Source organism: Vulpes lagopus, chromosome 3 (genome assembly GCF_018345385.1).
Source record: "Vulpes lagopus strain Blue_001 chromosome 3, ASM1834538v1, whole genome shotgun sequence".
NCBI lineage: Eukaryota > Metazoa > Chordata > Mammalia > Carnivora > Canidae > Vulpes > Vulpes lagopus.
This window is the reverse complement of record NC_054826.1, coordinates 75,447,661-75,466,550: the sequence shown is the minus strand read 5'-3', so window position 1 is coordinate 75,466,550 and position 18,890 is coordinate 75,447,661. Positions and strand designations below refer to the sequence as shown.

The 18,890-nt window shown below is 40.7% G+C and overlaps 1 protein-coding gene across 5 annotated transcripts in view; it reads right to left on the bottom strand.

Moving 5' to 3' along the window:
• RHOBTB1 (Rho related BTB domain containing 1) overlaps nt 1-15,914 on the bottom strand; it is a 117,247-nt gene extending 101,333 nt beyond the window's left edge. For 4 of the 5 annotated variants that reach the window (XM_041749967.1, XM_041749968.1, XM_041749963.1 and 1 more), the window contains exons 1-2: nt 15,769-15,914; nt 1,688-1,789 (exon numbers count right to left, since the gene is read on the bottom strand). The gene's annotated coding sequence lies outside the window, so the exon portion shown is untranslated. Of the gene's footprint in view, nt 1-1,687; nt 1,790-15,601 lie in introns of all 5 variants that reach the window. The other variant, XM_041749966.1, reaches the window with a different exon arrangement.
• Between the last annotated feature and the right edge of the window lie 2,976 nt (nt 15,915-18,890).

Here is an 18,890-nt window from a genome sequence, read left to right as displayed (position 1 = left end):
ACTCTTTGGGAAAAGGTTGCTTGTAATTCTAAAGGCATATTAGAAGTTAAAAAACTGCCATGCAAAATCAAAGCAAAAAAAGAAAATCGTTGAATAAATTAAGCTAACCGAAAAATTAGAAACTGGAAGTATGTTCAGCATAGTAATCACCATTACAAATAGGAAAATTTAAACTAAAAAAAAAACATTAAATGGGTTGACTTTTCTAAAATATTGATTGGATTTCATTAATAAGCATTTTATGCATATGGCTATTCTGAAAGTTCCTTTAAAAATGAAAGACTAATGCCTTAATGAGAGGTATTATTACATGAACATATTTGAATCTGGCTTATGAAAAATAGGACTTGAGAATTTAAAATGTGTGCATAAAATGCAAATGGATTTAATTAACTGAAAACCCATAAGACAGAACTTCTTCAAATAAGCAATTACTTTGGGGACTAATAGAGTAAATAGGATCCTGATTCATTAGCACAAATATCCATATGAGAGAAGGATCAGCAAATTTTATTCTTTAAGTTATTTATGCACACATGGTAATATCTCATTAATTTACAGCTTCAGTAAATTTAAAATCTTTTGATAATTTTTTCATGAGCTGGGCCGACTTTTACCTTTGCTTTGCAAACACTTTATTTATAGGTAGATAATATATGGTGTTTTAAACATTTATTTTCAATCTTGCGTACACTTTTCAGACACAGAATAAAGTATTTTCAGTGAACCTCAGGCACTTTACAAGCTCCTACATACATCCAATCTATATGCTAATAACGAAATGTTCATATGATTTATTATTACAGGGTCTCCTTAAGGATTTCTACTTTGTAATGTTTTGTTGGAGTTACTATATGTAGTTTAAAGAATAAAGCCCACATTTGTTTGAAAGTTATCTATAATTCAGTCTGCCCACAAATTCAGATATGCCTACTTTCCTAATTTGTTGGAATAAATGAAATTTATTAATGAATATTCACAGCTATACATACAGAATTTTTCTTTTCAACATGCATTAGAACATATATATAAAGAAAAGTAAAATACAGTGTAGAGTGAAAAAACAAATGATCTTGGGGGAGAACAAAGGAGTTAACTGTCTCAAATCATTTTAAGTCCTTCAGGCATAATATCCTGGTGAAAGAACTTAATAATATCGCCTTTTCTTTAAAAGTGGATTTTGCTCACGTGGGGTGACTCAGTTCTAATCATTTGCAAAGTGATATGTTTTTCTAGTTAAAGACAGTTGGTGCCCAGGCCAAAAGGGGTGGATGCTCCAAACTAGGGCTTCTGGAATGAAGAGAAATGCCACTACACAGCAATCTGGCATTTCTAAATCTTCCTTTTATGTATCCATGACTTTTCAGAGTCCACATGTCAATTTGCACCAAAGAATTAAAAGGGTGTATAAAATGAGTAGAAGAGTTATGTTATCAAACTCATATGTAGTTCAAAATGACTCCAATCCCAAGCCAGATAAAACCTATTAAACTGGAGTTTATGAAAATCACAAATGCACTAAAAAATGGAATATTCCCCCTTTCAAGGAAATATTCCAAAGACAGATCTGGATATTATTTATAAATCATGCTACCTTCACACCAGAAACATTTCTTTTGTGAATATTGTGAGGAGATTAAAAGGAAATTAAAAGGCAAATCTGTTACCCAAGTTAGTAGTTACTTACCATACGAAGGAAGAGAACAGGCTTCAATTCCATTTTCATAACTTAATCAAGAATACTTGATGAGAGAGGCCTCTTTCATGTGCTTCTTGAATGTTATAAAATCTGGGGAGGAGATAGAAGCATGGACTGTTTCATCGTCAAGAAGAAAACTGCTCAAAACAATACTAATTTCTAATGTCAGTGGTTAGTTCTCATCTGGACAAGAGCTATGACAGCCAACCATATGCCATCTAACCATCAGCCTGCTGCCAACAAAAGTTTGAGCCAGATAGGCTGAAATGACCACTGCCCCTAGAGAAAGAAGACCCAAAGGTTGACTGCCACTAAGTACTTGTCTGAGTGAACTTTATGTCCTTAACTTCACTGAGGCTCTGCTGCCTCATGGCTCCTGTGGGAGTAATAATACTAGATAGTCAGTGGTTTGTTCTAGCCATCATAGGAGATGATGTCTGGAAAGACTTTTAGTTAAGAGTGAAAGTATTTAATTTATTTATGCCCTGGCTCTTCATCTTAAAGATTCGGGGTGGCTTCCAAATAGAAAAATAATGAAATATGAATAAAAAGAACAGGGCTGAGAGTAAAAAAAACGGAGGAAGTTCTCATGCTGCCTATATTGGTCGACAGTTGAAATAATTGAAGTTACCATTTGGGTTGGAATTTTTGGTAATTTAGGTAAAAGGAGAATACAATTTCTTCTATAACTTAGAAAGGAGAAAATGCATTACTTCCCCCAAAGAAATCTTCCTGATACAAAATTAATAGGGAAATTTTTCATGGACAACATAATATACGGACAGTGAAATAAAATGAACTATTTCACAAAAGTGGAACTGACTGCCTACCTGAAGCTAAAGGGCAAAGCAGTGTTTATTTTTGGAGGTAGTTATTATCATCATAAAATTCTATTACTCCTAGAGACAAACATGAAATTTGAATTAGGGAAATACTATATATAAACCCACTGACTCCCAATTAACAAATCATCCAGCACTTCTCTCTGATTGTGCACATGCGCACATGCACACACATGCAGTTTCTTTCCTTAAATCATGTTCAGTAGTGGGGAGGAGCTTCCGAGGGAAGTCACTGATGGTGACTGTAGGCTGGCCACCGCTCATTCATAAGTAGAGGATAGAGCTGCAGGGATGAAGTGTGAACCTAGATATGATACAGAACTGACAGCTGCACCCCTTCCATGGGGCCTATTCAAAAGGAAAAGGAAGGGAAAAGAAGATACAACCAAATGATTATATAGCTGACCCTTGAACAAAGCAGGGGTGAGGAGTGCTGATGCCTCAACAGTTGGAAATCTGCATATAACTTCTGACTCCCCTCAAAACATAACTATTAATAGCCTGTTGCTGACTGGATGCCCTACTGATAGCATAAGCAGTTGACTGACACATATTTTGTATGTCCCATGGATTAGATACTGTATCTTTACAAAAAAGTGAGCCAGATAAAATGTTATTAAGAAAATCATAAGGCAGAGAAAATACATTTATAGACTGTACTATATTTATAAAAAAATCTGCTTATAAGTGGACTCCTGCGCTTCAAGCCCATGTTGTTCAAGGATCACCTACATAAGTGAAACAAATCACAGTCCTCATCCTTGAAATCCACATGTTTTTTCATGACTTCTTTGAAATTTCACTTCCAATCTTGCAGGAAATTCCTCTCAACTTTCCTCTTCTCCCTCTTCTTCTCCCTTCCTTGAATGTGGGCCTTCATCAAGGTTCTTCCCTTTGCAGCAATTTCATTTACACCAATGGCTTAAATGTCTTAAATTAACACTTTTTTTCATGCTTTCTGGGCTAGATCCTTATCCCCATCATGTTCTGAATTTGCTTTTCCATACCTAAAATCAGTGGCATTGTCACTCTCCCTGGCTTGATAATATGGCATCCCCTTCATTCTCCCCCATCACTGCACCTTCCAAACACGCACAAATAACTGACTATGACCCTTTGTGCACAAGAAGCTCCACTTCCCTTTGACATGTCCAAGGCCATCATGATGGCAGAAACTCATCCACCGTCCACCATCTCCCATCCAGGCAGTGGCCTCCCATCTCATGTACTCCCTGCTTCCAGTCCCTATCACTTCCCAGCTCTCCTGATGATCCCGGTTTTCTTCCTAAACCTCATGCTTCTCCACTTGCTTGAAAACTTCTGATACTTCCGGTCAGTGTAGGATCGAGTCTAGGGACTCTTTAGCAGAGCTTCCCAAGATCCCAGGTTGGTGCATTTACTACTTTGCATATAATCTCTTTAAATATTCCAAACCATTTCTCTTTATTCTTCCTCTTCTCCAAGTGATTTCATGTCTCTGTGATTTTGCTTGCTAGCTTCCTCTTGTCTGAAATGCTCATTTTTTAATACACAGTTCAAATACTACCTCTTTTAGGGATTTTCCTGAATTCTTGTCTAAGAATTTAGTGTACCTTTCTCTTCAAACCCAAGGATCACTGCAACCTTACTACAAGAATCCCATTTATAGTAAACTCTTTCTTTTCTTTTTTAAAAAATATTTCATTTATTTATTTGAGAGAGAGTGTGCAAGCAAGAACAGAGGGAGGGGGAGAGGGAAAGGGAGAAACAGATTCCCTGCTTGGGGATGTGGGGCTCAATCCCAGGACCCTGAGGTCATGACCTGAACTGAAGGCAGAGGCTCAACCAACTGAGCCACCAGGCTCCCCTGACTTTATTTTCCAAAGCTCTAAACACAGCAGTGCCAAAAGCCCTCATAAAGCTTACAGTCTAGCTAGGGAAGCCCTGATTTATTCACATTTCTAACTTCCTTGGTGTAATATTCCATATTTCATTATGTAGGTGCTCTATAAATTATAGATTAATGATTTTGAAACATCAATTAGCACTATGAGAGGCTCTGAACAAAGGATTAAGAAAACCATTCTAGAAAATACTTTCTGAATAAGTGACAATAGCAAGACTGTCCAAATTTGGGACACTAAAGGAATGAAAGGAAAGAGGATGAGAAAAATAAAAGTAGACGTGGACATGTTATTTACCTCTCTTTTATTTTAACACAGATTTGATTATTTTATAAAGCAAGTAAGGTTTGTATCAGAAGGAAGATGTTGCATTTGTTTCAGTGAATCAGATCGCAAAATATTTAGTCACTATGCGCTTGAGATTATCACATGAAATCTATTTTATAGCAGATCGCCCATGAGGGCTGGAAAATATCTTCCTGGTACCTCTCTTAGTGCCTGGCATATATATTTTAGTATTTGTTGACTGAATAAGTGTTTTTCTCCAGCTGCCCTCCAATCTCTTGCTTCCCTTTTTTTGTAGCCAAACTACTGCAAATAATTACCAATAGTCATCTTTCTTTTCTTACCTCCCATTGGCAGCTCACGCCTCTGCAGTCTGACCTTTGCCTCGTCACAGCGCTCGCTGGCTAAGGTATTAACTGCTACTCTGCCCTTCCCCTTCAGACGTCTGTGTCGTGGCAGGTGCTGGGAGGGAAGTTGAGGCTGCAGTTCACCTCAGAGGGGTTGCTGAGAATGTGCTGTGCAATGCGTCAGCCCACAGCCTCCTCCTCTTTCACGGGATGCCAGCAAGTGGGTGAGGCGGGTTAATACTGTTTCATGAACATCTGGTTTATTTACCCTGGTCACACAAGCACCACTGGGTGGAGGAACACGCAGTGCTGTGCTCATAAAATTCCTTGCTGTCAGGTTCACATTTTCTCTCCAGTTCAGGCCGCAGGGCCTCTCTGCTCAAAACCCACCCCAGTTCTACTCTATACTGGTCACAGACATGCCAAAATGGCTTTCTTGTCTATCATGCCAGCTCCCCAAGTATCTTTGTTAAGAGAGATGTAAAATATGAAATGTGAAATATTCTCAAACAGGCACGGCCCCAGATAGAAGCAGTTAGAACTCTAGTTCCCATACATAACACTTGGCAATCTCTCTTTATTTTCATTCAAAACAATTCTCTCCTGATTGGTGCTCTCCACTCTTGCTAAATAAAATAAACAGCTCTCAATCTTCCACATCCAAGCCAACTGACCACTCCCACCCTCTTGAAATGAAATCCTTGCTCCCTTGCTCCCTGTGATCTGACAACTTCCTGAGTTTCCTTCTATTTCATTCCTCCTTTCATCCTTTCCAAGCTCATCCTTCACTGCTTGGCTGTTACGGATTTGAATTCCTTAAGACTTTGGTCCTAGCATTCTGTTCCACCACTCACTTTATAATCTTCCTGTAGATAGTCTCATCTATGGGTCATAGCCATCATAACCAGAACTATGGATTAAAGATGAGTCACAAGTTTACATCTAAACCCTAGAGTTTTCTGACAAGCTCCACACCCATAGTCCAATGTCTTTTGGGTCTGTCCTCTAATGTTTTCTACAGAACTCAAACTCTATATGTCCATCTGAACTTAGCATCTTCCTCCTTCCGTGTTCCCTTATACTTCCGTATGGGCTCTCCATAAATACTGCAGAAGACGGCCTGTCAGCTTATCTCCTCTATGCCTCTTGAATCTATTCTCTTGTTAGCAATCACCAGCATCTCATCCTTCCTCCCCTAGGCCATACTATCAGGATCTCGGTACTGTTAATGTTCAACTGGGCTGTGTAACTTTCTCCCCTGGCCAACGCATACTTTACATTGTAGCCAGAAATATTTCTTTGAATTATTGAATTGATGATGTGACTAATTATGATCCTTCCATTCGCCTCTCCCAACCTCCTCATTGGTTCTGGGATAAAGACATATTTTTTTGCTATGGCTAAAAAGCCTTTCGTGGTGACAGCCACTGATCATGTCTCCAGACTCGTTCTGTTCGCCCTTGCTCTCTGTACTCCAGCCACTTAATCTCCCTTCAATCCCTCACGTTGCTTCCATTCTCTTCTTCCCATACATCGCGAAGCTTTCCATACCTTCCACGACATGCCTGCTGCCTGTACTCCTTGTCTAGTTGACTCCTGTCTGTCATTTAGATATCACTTTCCAGAACCTTGTGGCTCTTCTCTGTGGCATATTTATAACAATTTCAGTTTCATACCTATTTGTGTAATTTCTTCACTGTCTTTTCCCCACCCACCAGCCTATGGGCCAAACAAGGGCAGGGATATGGAAGCAGTTCATTGTATCCTAACAATGTTTGATACTTAGTGGGTACTCAGTAAAGTTGACTTTATTGAACACGTGTATAAAATGAGCATGGAAATAAACACATATAAATTCAGTGTGAAAAATGTACCCATTGCGTAGCATTTAAAAATTCTAAAGATAAGCACAGCATTGAGATCAGTAACGGGAGCACTGGGAGCTTTTGGAGGATATAAGAAATTAAAGTAGGAGGGCTTCTTTTCTCACACAGATTTAGTAGTGGGTTGATGGGAGTGATGGGGATTTTTTTAATGGAAAATTTTACCTGGGCTAAAGCAACTGGTTTTAGCATATAAGAAATATGCTAAGGTATGAATATAGTGCTTTCCAACCCTACTGCATATATTGAACAAGAGCCACTGAAAGGAGAGGAAGATGATTGAGACCAGGGATGTGCTAGGGAGGCAAAGGAGAGAAGAGGTTTCAAAAATGTTTTAGTCTCTGGATTGTGGGTATTCTGCTGGGTATGCCTTTTTATATCCTTGCTTCTAAAATCCATGTCATTACATGCAATATAATTGTCTCTGCTTCCATATGGCAACAGAATTCTAGCAACTATATCGGGATCTCAATAAATAGGCAAAACGAAAATGTTGCATAAGTTGTTTTCCCTCAGTTACTTTCCAAATAGAACCCCCCCAATAATAAAACACAAATTTTGTAAATTAGAATAGTATCAGTTATGAATGCAATTTTGCAATTATGAGAGTAAAAACATTCCACATTGAAATAAGAAATGCCATCTGATTTTGATTTAACTCAAAGGGGGAAAAACACACTCCATTTAAGAATGACAAATAAAGCTGTCAATGTGATCCATTTATATAGACCCTCCGAGAATGCCACAAATCCACAGAATGTTCCGAGAAGCTAGTTATTGTATTTGCTCTCTCAAAGAGAGAAGGCGTAGAAGTTCCTGACAGCCTGTTATCCAAGGAATATAAGGTGAAGGGGAATAACAATGTTAGTCAACATCCTAGGTGCAGACGCCTTGAAGGGAAGAAGGAGAGCTTTGGGCATCTCTTTTTAAATAGCATGCAGTGGCAGAAAGGGTGGAATGGTGAGGGAGCTGATGGGTGTAAGACAATGGAGAAGGACCGTTTGTTTTCCTCATCGCTCCCTGACCCCTCCTCCTCTGAATTCTATGAGGGTCTTACTGACCCACTGAGGCCTTGTTCTGCAAGGCCTGTTGACAGAAATTACGGAAAACTGTAACATCTTCATTATAAACATCCCCGTGCCAGTTATTTTTGAACATTTGTTATAGGTTATTTCAGGCTCAGGTACAAGGACACTTTCCACAAATGAACATTGGAAATATAATCTCCATTCTTTATTATGACACTGAAATGTTCTTCTTTTAAGAAGCAGTTTGCTATTAAATACACATCCATGTATTCATATATAAGTATATATAAAACATGATCCTCTGCAGGACATCACTGATTATATTTTTCTCTGCATTGGCTACTAAAAAACTGAGAACAAAATTTGTTACTATCTTCTAGCAAGAGTGTTGCATTTCATGGCATAAATTTTGAGTATGAATCTCTCTCCTGGCCCCATCTTATGTTCTTAGCCTTATTTTTTTCCTTTGGCTCATTTTTTCTTACCTATTTGAAATATATTTTATACTGCTGTACAGTATGTATTTTTATTAGCCTTTCTCTATAAGCCTTAAATCCTTTCCAGCATATAAATAAAACATTCAACATTTGTAGATGCCTTTTTTCCCTTTGGAGGGTTGCAGAATTTTCCCAAGGCAGCATATAATTTATTACTATAGATGCATGAATATTAACACATTGGTATTTGTAGTAATTAAAGTTTTTGTGATATTTAGTTTAATATTTCAGTTAGATTTTCTTAATATTTATATATATTTTTAGAACTGGGATTCCTAGCGGAGGTCCATGGACTCAAATTATGTGAAAAATTCTGAGCATGTAAAATTTTATTAATGAGGTATTTCATGATTTTATCCAATTCTGAAAGATGACTTTGACCCAAAAGATTAAAAAAAAAATATTACTGCTTTGCAGTGGAATAATCAGAGCTTGGTCTTCTAACATTCAACTAATTAACAGACTATTTAATGACAACCCACTAAGTGCCTGGCACTGTAATAGATGCTAGGTAGCTATTAGAGCAGTAAATAGTGATAAATGTGTAGGCTTGACCTCTAACCTCAGGGTACTTCTAGTCCAGTGGGGGAGGGTGAAGGTAGACAATAAAAAAATGAACATAAAACAAACAAGCAATTATCTGAGGGGAAAATATTTGAGATCGAGGGACCAGCTTAATGCAAAGCCTCTAAGGGACATGTTATAATCCACAGATCTTCTAGGAAATAGGAATGATACTCACTTCAGTACTTCAGTCTAGAAATATCAGACTAATGATCTTATGCACAGAAGTTTGTTCCTTGTTTTCATTTTTTTTTAAAGTTAGATTTCCTAAAGTGAGGGAAACTTATCCTCAGAAAAAGAATGCTATGTATTTTATTATACATTAACTTCATTCAAGAAGTACTTGAATCTACCATCTTCAAGGCAATATGAGAGATGCCCTCAAGGTGCTCAGCACAGACCAAATAAAATATAACTGCCATACATGTAACTATAATGTACCGTAAACCAATCCTGACTTGTTCCGTACCATAGGTTTATGAGCCAAGTAAATTCTATGGCCCAGACGCTTTAATATACAGTTTGAAACCCAAAGCTCTTTAGAAAGGCACCAATCACCCTGTAAAAGTTGAAGATGGATGAGCTGGGGAAAGTGACACATAATGAAAGCTAGGATTAAAAATTCTTGGAAATAAGAACACTGTATTCTGTGGTTTGGAAAATGCTCTAAATAGCCCTGGCTGTGTAAATCAATAAATTAAGATGTGACTAAAGATCATAAATATCTCCCACATTATTAGTTGCTTTCCTGAATTAAATTCTTTATGCATATATTAAAGGACATACCGATAAAATGAAGATGACACTGAGGTCGTAGAATTCTATGGGACGCTTAGTGTGTACAGGAAACCACGTGAGAACTCTGTGCTCATGCCCTTGGAGGTAAGGGCTATTATTAGTTCTGTTTTATAGATACGGAGAAACTCAGGTTAGAGAAGCAAAGCCATTTGCCTGGTCACAGAGCTAGTCACAAGAGACAGCTGGGATTGGAACCTAAACAGTCTGACTCCAGAGCCCCTGTGATCCCATCTCCAGTATCATCAGCCAGCTCTGGGAAGGCAGGTTGTTGTGTGAATTATCTCTGATAAACTCATCTGCTTTGTGGTTTAAATGGCTTTGGGGAACAACTTTCTGAATGATTAGCCTGAGCTTATCATGTGCAAATTAATTTAAATATTAGCCTAAACGAAACAGTTAAGATGGCAAATCTTCTATTTAAGAGTAACACATGCAATTAAAGGTTCCTTGACTTTGGATCAGAGTGTATGATTTAGATTGTTCACAATATTCCCTCTCCTAGGAAAAATAACGAAGAGTCAAATGTATTTAACATCCTCCATTAAAAGTACAAACATTATTTTACTAACTTGCTTCCGTGCTTACTGTCTTTTGATTACAAAATTCTAACTTAGAAAAGGGAGATTTTAAAAGTTTATACAAATCCAGACCAAACAATCATTTTTTTTCTTTTTTTTACTCCCTCAAACCATTTTTGGAGGCTGCTGGGCCACCCATTTGCCCTTAGGCAGTAAGGGCGATAGTAGCAGTGGTAGCGTATCCTAGCACTAGATACCACTGATTGAATATTTATGTGGTATCTTCCACTGTGCCAAGCACTGTACAACTTCATTTTATCCTCACAACAACCCTGTTGATAGCTCCTATTATTATCCCAAATTCCCAGCTTAGGAGCTTGGGACCCAGAGAAACTGAATACACCCTGAAGGCTTCTTAGCTTGTTAATGAAGGAGCTTGCACCAGGCCTGTAGAGACTAGAACCCAGGCAGCCTACAGTTTCACTGTGCCATCTCCCATTGTCTGATCATCTTCTCATCTCTAATTGACACGTCACGAAGGACACACTGTTTCCCATATAGGCAGTCTAAACTATTTAGAATTTAAGGTTGTCCATAATCTGGACTTTTAAAAAACCAGTCCAAGCTAATTTATCAATATTCCGTACTAAATACATCTAAGGGAACCTGCCTTCTGTCAAAGCTTTAAGAAGTCTCCTAAACCCACAATCCAGCTAAATTCCCCTGCTCTTAAAGGCCAACTTCACATTCCACTTTTCCAAGCTACCTTCTAGAGCCACCAGCCCAGAGGAAGTAGTTTGAAGAGCTGGCCTCTGCTGTCTACGTTGCGGATGAATCGGATGTCCCCAAGGGCTTCAGCAGCCTGGGATCCTTGGAGTAGTATGATGGTTCTGTTGGAAAGTGCCATTGGGTATTTTTTCCTCAGGATTGTGTTCAGAGCTTTTATCAATTTCTCAAAGCTTAACAACCACTCAGCATTACCAACCCCCAGCACCCTGCTTCCCCACCCCCCGCCTACCCCCAAGTTCTGGAAAGTAATGACATTAAATGTTAATGTTCACTGAGCAAGGTTGCCAGATTTAGCAAATAAAAATATTATATGGAAAAAAAATATATTATATGGAACATGCCTATACTAAAACATGATTTGTTGTGTATTTGAAATTCAAATTTAAGCGAGCATGCTGTACAGGATCTGCAACCCTTTATTTGAATGTTTTGTGGATATTAATCTTCTCTTTCTACTATACTGAATGTAATCACCTAGAGGGCAAGGGGCTTCATTATTGCTCCATAGAACTTAACACTGAACATTTATTGCTAATTGACTTACTCTTGTGATCCAACAGAAACATTTTGTAATATTCTTGATTTGGGACTGATATCTAACTCAGTAGGTATACCATTATTTTGCTACAAGGAAACAGAGTCCCATCATACCTAGTGTGCTATTTGCTAGCTTCAAACACATCAAGCTTTTCTCCAATTATCTTTGTTTAAAAAAATCCTCTTATAAGGAACCTGGAAAAGTTCAAAACATACTAAAATTATTATTGGATCTCAAAGTAATCTCAAAGTAAGGTCTTCAGACTATTTGAGAAAATCATGAAAGGTGTTAAAAATGCAGTTGTCTGGGTCCAATCTCAGACCTATTAATTCAGAAATGTGCAGAGAGGCTCTAAGCAATCTGGGTTTTTAAAAGCCTTCCAGATGATTTTTATGCCCTCTAAAGTTTAAGGACTGCTTTTTTATGGGATGTAATACTCTAGCAAGGATTGCACTTTAAGTTAGAGAAGAAAAGTTATTTTAGTCCTTAAAAACAAGCCATCATCATTTGGAGTTCAAAATATCAATCATCTTTTAAATGTATCTTGAATCTATCATGGTAGTGGTAAATGCTCAGCTCTGTAAATTTGCCATTTGGAGCTCCCCAGCCTTTAAACAGAACTGGTAAACTAATGATAGGTATTAAAAGGCTGCCTGCTGGATCATTAAAATAGTAAATGAGTCACTGAAATTTATACAGGCCATACGAAATTTTATTTTATTTATTTATTTTTTCATACGAAATTTTAAAATAAGATTATCTGAAGTAGAATATTCTTCTGTGTACTAATGCTACTATCTAGGATTGGTCTGGGAAACCTAAGCCTCTTTGGAGTTTCTGGAAAAAAATGTATCATTGCCTAAAGCTTCCTACCCCTGTTGACTGGGTTGTCCCTGAGATTTTTGACTTCTTGGTGAGAGGTGTGCTAGTCTGGAAATCAGGACGCATAGGTTCTATACTTTATGTTCTGTGTGTCCTCATCAATAAAACAATGGTTTGGACCATCAGTTGGTCTCCAGTGTGTCTTCTGAACCCAAGTTCCTATTATAATTTTGAGGTTCAGTTTTCTCTGTTGTTAAATATGGGGCTTGGGCCATGTGTCTGTTTATCCAGTGTGTCCCAGGATAGTCAGGTTATCTCCGTTACTATGCCTAGATCCCCATTCATAATTTAGGCTCAACTGTAATGGTGTAAGATCGATGATACTTCATTGGGGTTTTTCCAGGGATAGGACAATATATGGGCCATTAGCACATGTCCTTTGTAGGAGATAATTATTCATTATACAGTTATAATCATATAATTCATAATTATTCAACACACATATTGATCACAGCTATGTGCCATGTGTCACTGTGCTAGACCCTGGGAATGCAATAATGACAAAAGTCACACAAATGGAGATCTGGCCTCATGCAACGTACAGTCTGAAGATAAAAACAACAGCCACATATAAACTGGTGAGTAGGGAGATCCCTGGGTGGCTCAGCGGTCCAGCGCCTGCCTTTGGCCCAGGGCGTGAGAGTCCCGGGATCGAGTCCCGCGTCAGGCTCCCCGCATGGAGCCTGCTTCTTCTTCTGCCTCTCTCTCTCTCTCTCTCTCTCTCTCTCTCTCTCTGTCTATCATGAATAAATAAATAAAATCCTTAAAAAACAATAAACTGGTTCCTTAAAAAACAATAAACGGGTGTGTAAATAAAATAAGTGGTTTGTTTGTAACAAGTGTTTTAAAGGGATCACTGGGCCTGAGAGAGAAAATATCAGAAAAGTGTTTGGGAAAAGCCTCTTGGAGGAGGCAATATTTACTTGGACCTGCAGGAAGAAAAAAAGATAGACCAGGGAGGGGGTTGGAGGAAAGACCCAGGCAGGGAAGAGCATATTATGGAATTCCTTGAGAGGAGCAGTTTATGTGCTTGGCATCTAAACATCCATCTCTGAGAGATAATTTCATCCAAAACTAGAGAAAGGAAATCAGAGGCCCAGAGGGCTTAAGGGACTCATCTGAGGTCAAATGGCCAGTCAGTTGGTGGGAGAACTCTTCCACACCTCAGTCCAGAATGTGAGCCCTTCTGAGGGGTCAGGATCATAATGCAGCAGGAAGCACCACAATGCTTTGGTTCAAATCCTAGCTCTTTGACTCATAAACTGCTTGTCCATGGGCACCAGAGCTTCTTCGAGACTCAATTTTCTTTTGTGTGAGACACAGATGACATCGACCACATCAGATTGTTACAGGGATTTAGTGAGAAAATGTGGCTCGGTGCCTGGTTTATCACAGCTGCCCAATAGATGCAAACTCCTTTGATTCTTCACCTAGTGGTCTCTCACCCATACCACATTGCTGGAAAATACGTAGGGGCAGAGGTTAAGTTATTTGGATAAAGGAAGAGTGTAACAGAGAGGAAGTTCTGGAATACAGGGCCAGTGCCCAGCTGAGCAGCTATCCATCTGAGGGCTGAGTGGAGGAAATGAGGAAAGGCTGCTGACTGGGGAGAGACATCAAGGAAAAACATCCCCAAATTCGTGGTTCTGCTCACGACTTAGTCTGTTAGTGGGGGAATCTACAGTTGTCTTCATAAAACAGAAAAGACCATCCTTCGTAATATTTATACTTACAATTAGCGTATAAGAAACAGGTTTTACTCTAGGAGACCAGTAAGCAGAAAAGTGACACCCTTTATTATTAAATTCACATGAAGAGAAAAATGTGATGCTAACATGTCACTCAATCCACTGGGAACAAATTAATTTAATTATCTGCAGGATATTAAAATGATTGCTGGTATTAAGGATGCTTAAAAACCAAGCCCATGAAATTGGAGGAATGAATAATTTATCTAAGTAGCTATGAAGATTTTCTTCATTGTGAGCAAAACCACAGATTGAACTTCAGCCTTAAAATATGGAGAAGCATATTTCATGGATTAAAGCGGACAGCCAGCTCTAAGGCCATCCCACAAAACCTGTTTGCTTTCCCCTTAGACTTATGCAAAACGTAAGGGAATATTTATGGTTCTGGCACACTGAACTAGGGCTGAATATTTCTTAGTTTCAGGAGTTCACTGGGTCCCTTTTCCCCCAGCCATAAGGTAAGTGCCATTCCATATATAACTTTTGAAATGCTGCTTGCTTTATGATTCTCTGCCGATGGTGCCTTATGGGAAAAATTTTATTTCAAAGTTTCATAGGATGTGAATTGAACTCATTATTTTTCTCCAAACTCATTGTTTAATTGACAGGAAACATGCATTCTAAATCATCTTGTATGCACGGCAGAAGCAGCTACATAAATTTAACAATGGGTGGATTATTACTATTTTGCATATTTATGGAGTTTTATATTCAGGAAACATTTTACAAATCTTTTATTAGTTAATCCTTACACTTACGAGTGAGGCTGACAGGTGGTAAACAATGCTTTGGGTTTTAAATTGCCAATACGTGAAAACTTTAATGGGGGAAAAATCTACAGCATTCCTCCTTGCTGCCTCCTTGCTAAGAGCACACCTTTGATACTTTTTTCCTCCCACCAGAGACCAAGGCTAGAGGCCGGCAAGTAGGTTGGTGCCCTCCTGAAACACAAGAAAGGAGAAGGGAGCCCATCCCAAGTCAGGTGGCCAACATCGGGGGAAACTTCACAAGACACCAAGGTGATATTGACAGCATTCCCAACAAAGACACATCCCAGGAACAGAGCACATAAAAATACACATTAGGAAGCCTTTTTTTTCTGCAACTATACTGTAAATTTGGTTTTCAGTTCTAACGATGCCATACATACTGGACCCACACTCTAATGATATCACCAATTCTCTTAAAACGAATGCATGTATGTGAAAGAAAATCAAACCTAACTCAAACTAAGAAAGTCTGTATTTTCTTTTCTCAAAAAGTCACAAATCAAAAACACTAAGCAACTGGGAACACTCACTACAAACTTTTTAGGATCCTCCAATGTGCCCCTCCTCCAGACACAAGAAGGTGTGGGAGAGCAGGGCCCAGAAAGCCTCGGCGGACGACCGTCTCATTGTTGACCCAGACCTCTTAGAGCCTGGGCTTTCAGAGCCCCCGCACCTAGGAAAGCCAATCACGCATCACCTGAGGGTTGGACGCGAGGAGCCGCAGACGCTGCATCTACTTTCTGAAGACTCCAGCAGGGACACGTCCTGCCCAGATCCTAATCTCTTCTGAGTGACAGTGTCTCTATCCCTCTAATCCCTCAGGCCTCCGCCTCCTCCTGCGTTGCGTGTGTGTGTGTGTGTGTGTGTGTGTGTGTGTGTGTGTTGGAGGGCAGTTAGGTTGGAGGGTGCAGAAAACAAGCAAAGTACCTTGGCAGCTCGCACCCTCTGGGGCCCTGTGCTTTCTCAGTGCAGCTGGGCAGCTGTCAGGGGGTCAGCGTAAGGTAACCAGGTCACCCCTCTTCCGGGTGTCGAGGGATGCTCCAAGCCCTCGCGTGCCCTGAGAGGGCGGGTGACGGGCGGGGGGCGCGCCCCTCGGGGCCCTCGGAGTGCCCGCCCCCGCCCCCGCCCCGGCGCGTCCGGGTCCCCCAGACCCCGCCCCGCCCCGCCCCGCCCCGCCCGCGCCGGCTCTACCTGCGGACGCTGGAGGCTCGGCGGCCGCTGGAGGCTCGGCGGCCGCTGGAGGCTCGGCGGCCGCGGCTCGCGGTCCCCCGGCGGCCGGGCTGGCGCTCCGGCTGGGTAGAGCCGCCCCCCACCCCCGTCTCCGTCCCCGGGCACCCCCGCCCCGCCCCGCCCCGCTGGCCACCCGCTGCGGCTCTCCGCGGGGCGGGGGCTGCGGGGCCGTCCCACGCTCGCCGCCTGCTCGCACACCCCGGGCGGCGCCCTGCCCCCCCAGCTGGCACCCCGCCCCCCCAGCTGGCACCCGCGGCGCCGCCCTCCCCGCCACCCGGGGCCCCCCAGCCCGGGTCGGCCCGAGTGGCCGTGACCCCGCCCTTGCCTGCGCAGGGAGGGCCGCAGGGGCCGCGCCCACGGTCGGCGTCCCCACGACCCACCTCTGGGACTCCCGGGGGGCGCCACGAGGGGGGCGACTCCTTCTACCAGTGGAGGCCAAGGCTGGGGAAAGTTTCTGGCCGTGTCAGGGGTCAGCCTTTTCTGGTAGGGACGTTCTCTAGCCCAGAGATAGGAGCCCAAGCGATGCTATCTGCGGTTTCTGCTGACATCACGAACTACACATCCCTCGGTGTCGCGTGGGGGAGTTTACACAAAGCCTCCCTGTCACCGCAGCCGCCCGCACGTTCGCCTTCCCAAACCCTGGCCAGAGTGACATTTCCGTGGAAGGGTTAAAGGAACTTCATTTTTAAATAAAAAGTTAATGCTGGAAACCAATACATTGCGTGCTAGCTCTGCCCCAAGCTCCAAGGGTGGTCACTTCTGGTTAGTTGAGACCTTCTAGTGACCAGGATTACATAGGCCGCTCCTTACTTTGCACTTTCGAGTCTCCAGAACTTTCCCCTCTTTAAGTCGTCTTTTTATCTTTTTTTAACTTTTATTTCATTTCCCTGGCTATATGGAGGAGGGGCGAAAATGAAATGCAACAAAAACAATTTGGAGAGCTTTTAACAGCTGGTATAAAAGTTTATGGGAGAGACAGTCTGCAATCATTGGCAATAAGATTTGAAAATTATCTGTAGACCTCATTCTTCAGTTTTACCATTTTGCTTGAGTTTGAATTATGGAAGGCTAGTGGTATCTATTATTTTTAGCAGCAATAACACTTTTCTAAGAATTATTAAGCAGATTAAATGTATAATATGGTTATCATGTCAGATCAGGGTAAAACTCTTCTTTACAGAAGAATGTGTTAACCAGCTGATAGGAGACACAACATCTTTTTTGGAGTAGTAACATTGGTTTTGTCTTGGAATTTAAATGATACAGAAAGATAAGAGAAAATATAGACTCTCTGTAGACCTACCTGCTACCTAATGAAAATATTGCCTTTTTAGCCTCCCCGTTTCTTCCAATTGCTCCTAAGAAGCTGTAATTTAAAGATTGCTCAAAGCTTTGTTTATTCATTTATTCTTTAAATTGTTTAATGGGGATGTCTGGGGGCACAGTAGGTCAAGCATCTGCCTTCAGCTTAGGTCATGGTCGCCAGGGCCCTGAGATGGAGTCCCGCATCAGTCTCCTTGCTCATCGGGGAGCCTGCTTCTCCCTCTGCCTGCTGCTCTTCTTGCTTGTGCTCTCTCTCTGACAAATAAATAAATAAATAAATAAAAGCTTTTTAAAAATAAAGTATTTATCAAGGACTCAAAACTTGCCTGGCATTGAGCTTGGTGCAGGTGATATAAGGGTGCACTAGAGAGATAGATACAAGTCCTACCTTCCAGGAGCTCACATTCTAATGGAAGTGGGAGATAGCCACTAAATAGGCAAGTGCAAACATAATTAATTGCACCTGTGAAAAGTATGTGGCAGTAAGGAGTGCCAGGAGAGGACACTCTCCAAGTGGTCTGACTTTTAGATTCCTGTTTTGTTTTGAACCCTAGAATTATTTAAATGCTGTAAAGATTTTTTTTTTTTTTTTTTGCTAGCCTTTCTTTCAGGTCACACATTCAGTCTATCAGGAAACCCTGATATTTTCCAAATCTAACCCTAACTACTACTCTCCCAAACCAGTATGGCCTATATGATTTCTGAAAAAGGCTCTGTACATGTCTTCCTGCTTTCAGTCTTGCTCGTATGGTCTATTATCCATGGAGAATTTAAGGTTACTCTTTAAGAGTGTATGTGTTAGCTCAGACCCGCAAATTCATATATTGAAGCTCTAACATCCAACGTGATCAAATTTGGAAATAGGGTCTTAATGGAGGTAATTAAGATTAAATGAGGTCATAAGTGAAGGGCCCTGATCTGATAGGATGAGTGTCTTTATAAGATGAGATGCTGGGGAGTTAGTTCACTGTAGTACTGATGAAAGGGTGTGAGAGCACATGGAGAGATGGCAACTGTCTGCAAACCAGGAAGAGAGCTCATCAGGAACCAAGCCCACAGACCTCTTGATCTTGGACTCCCCAACTTTTAGAACAGTGAACAACAAATGTCTGTTGTTTAAGCCATCCCATCTATGATATTTTGTTATGGCAGCCTTAGCCAACTATGATAAATTACAAAGAATGTAAGAGAGTTAGATACAATCTACATCCATACATTATAGTCAATCATTTCAAGATTACTAATGTAAGAAATAGTGTGATGGTG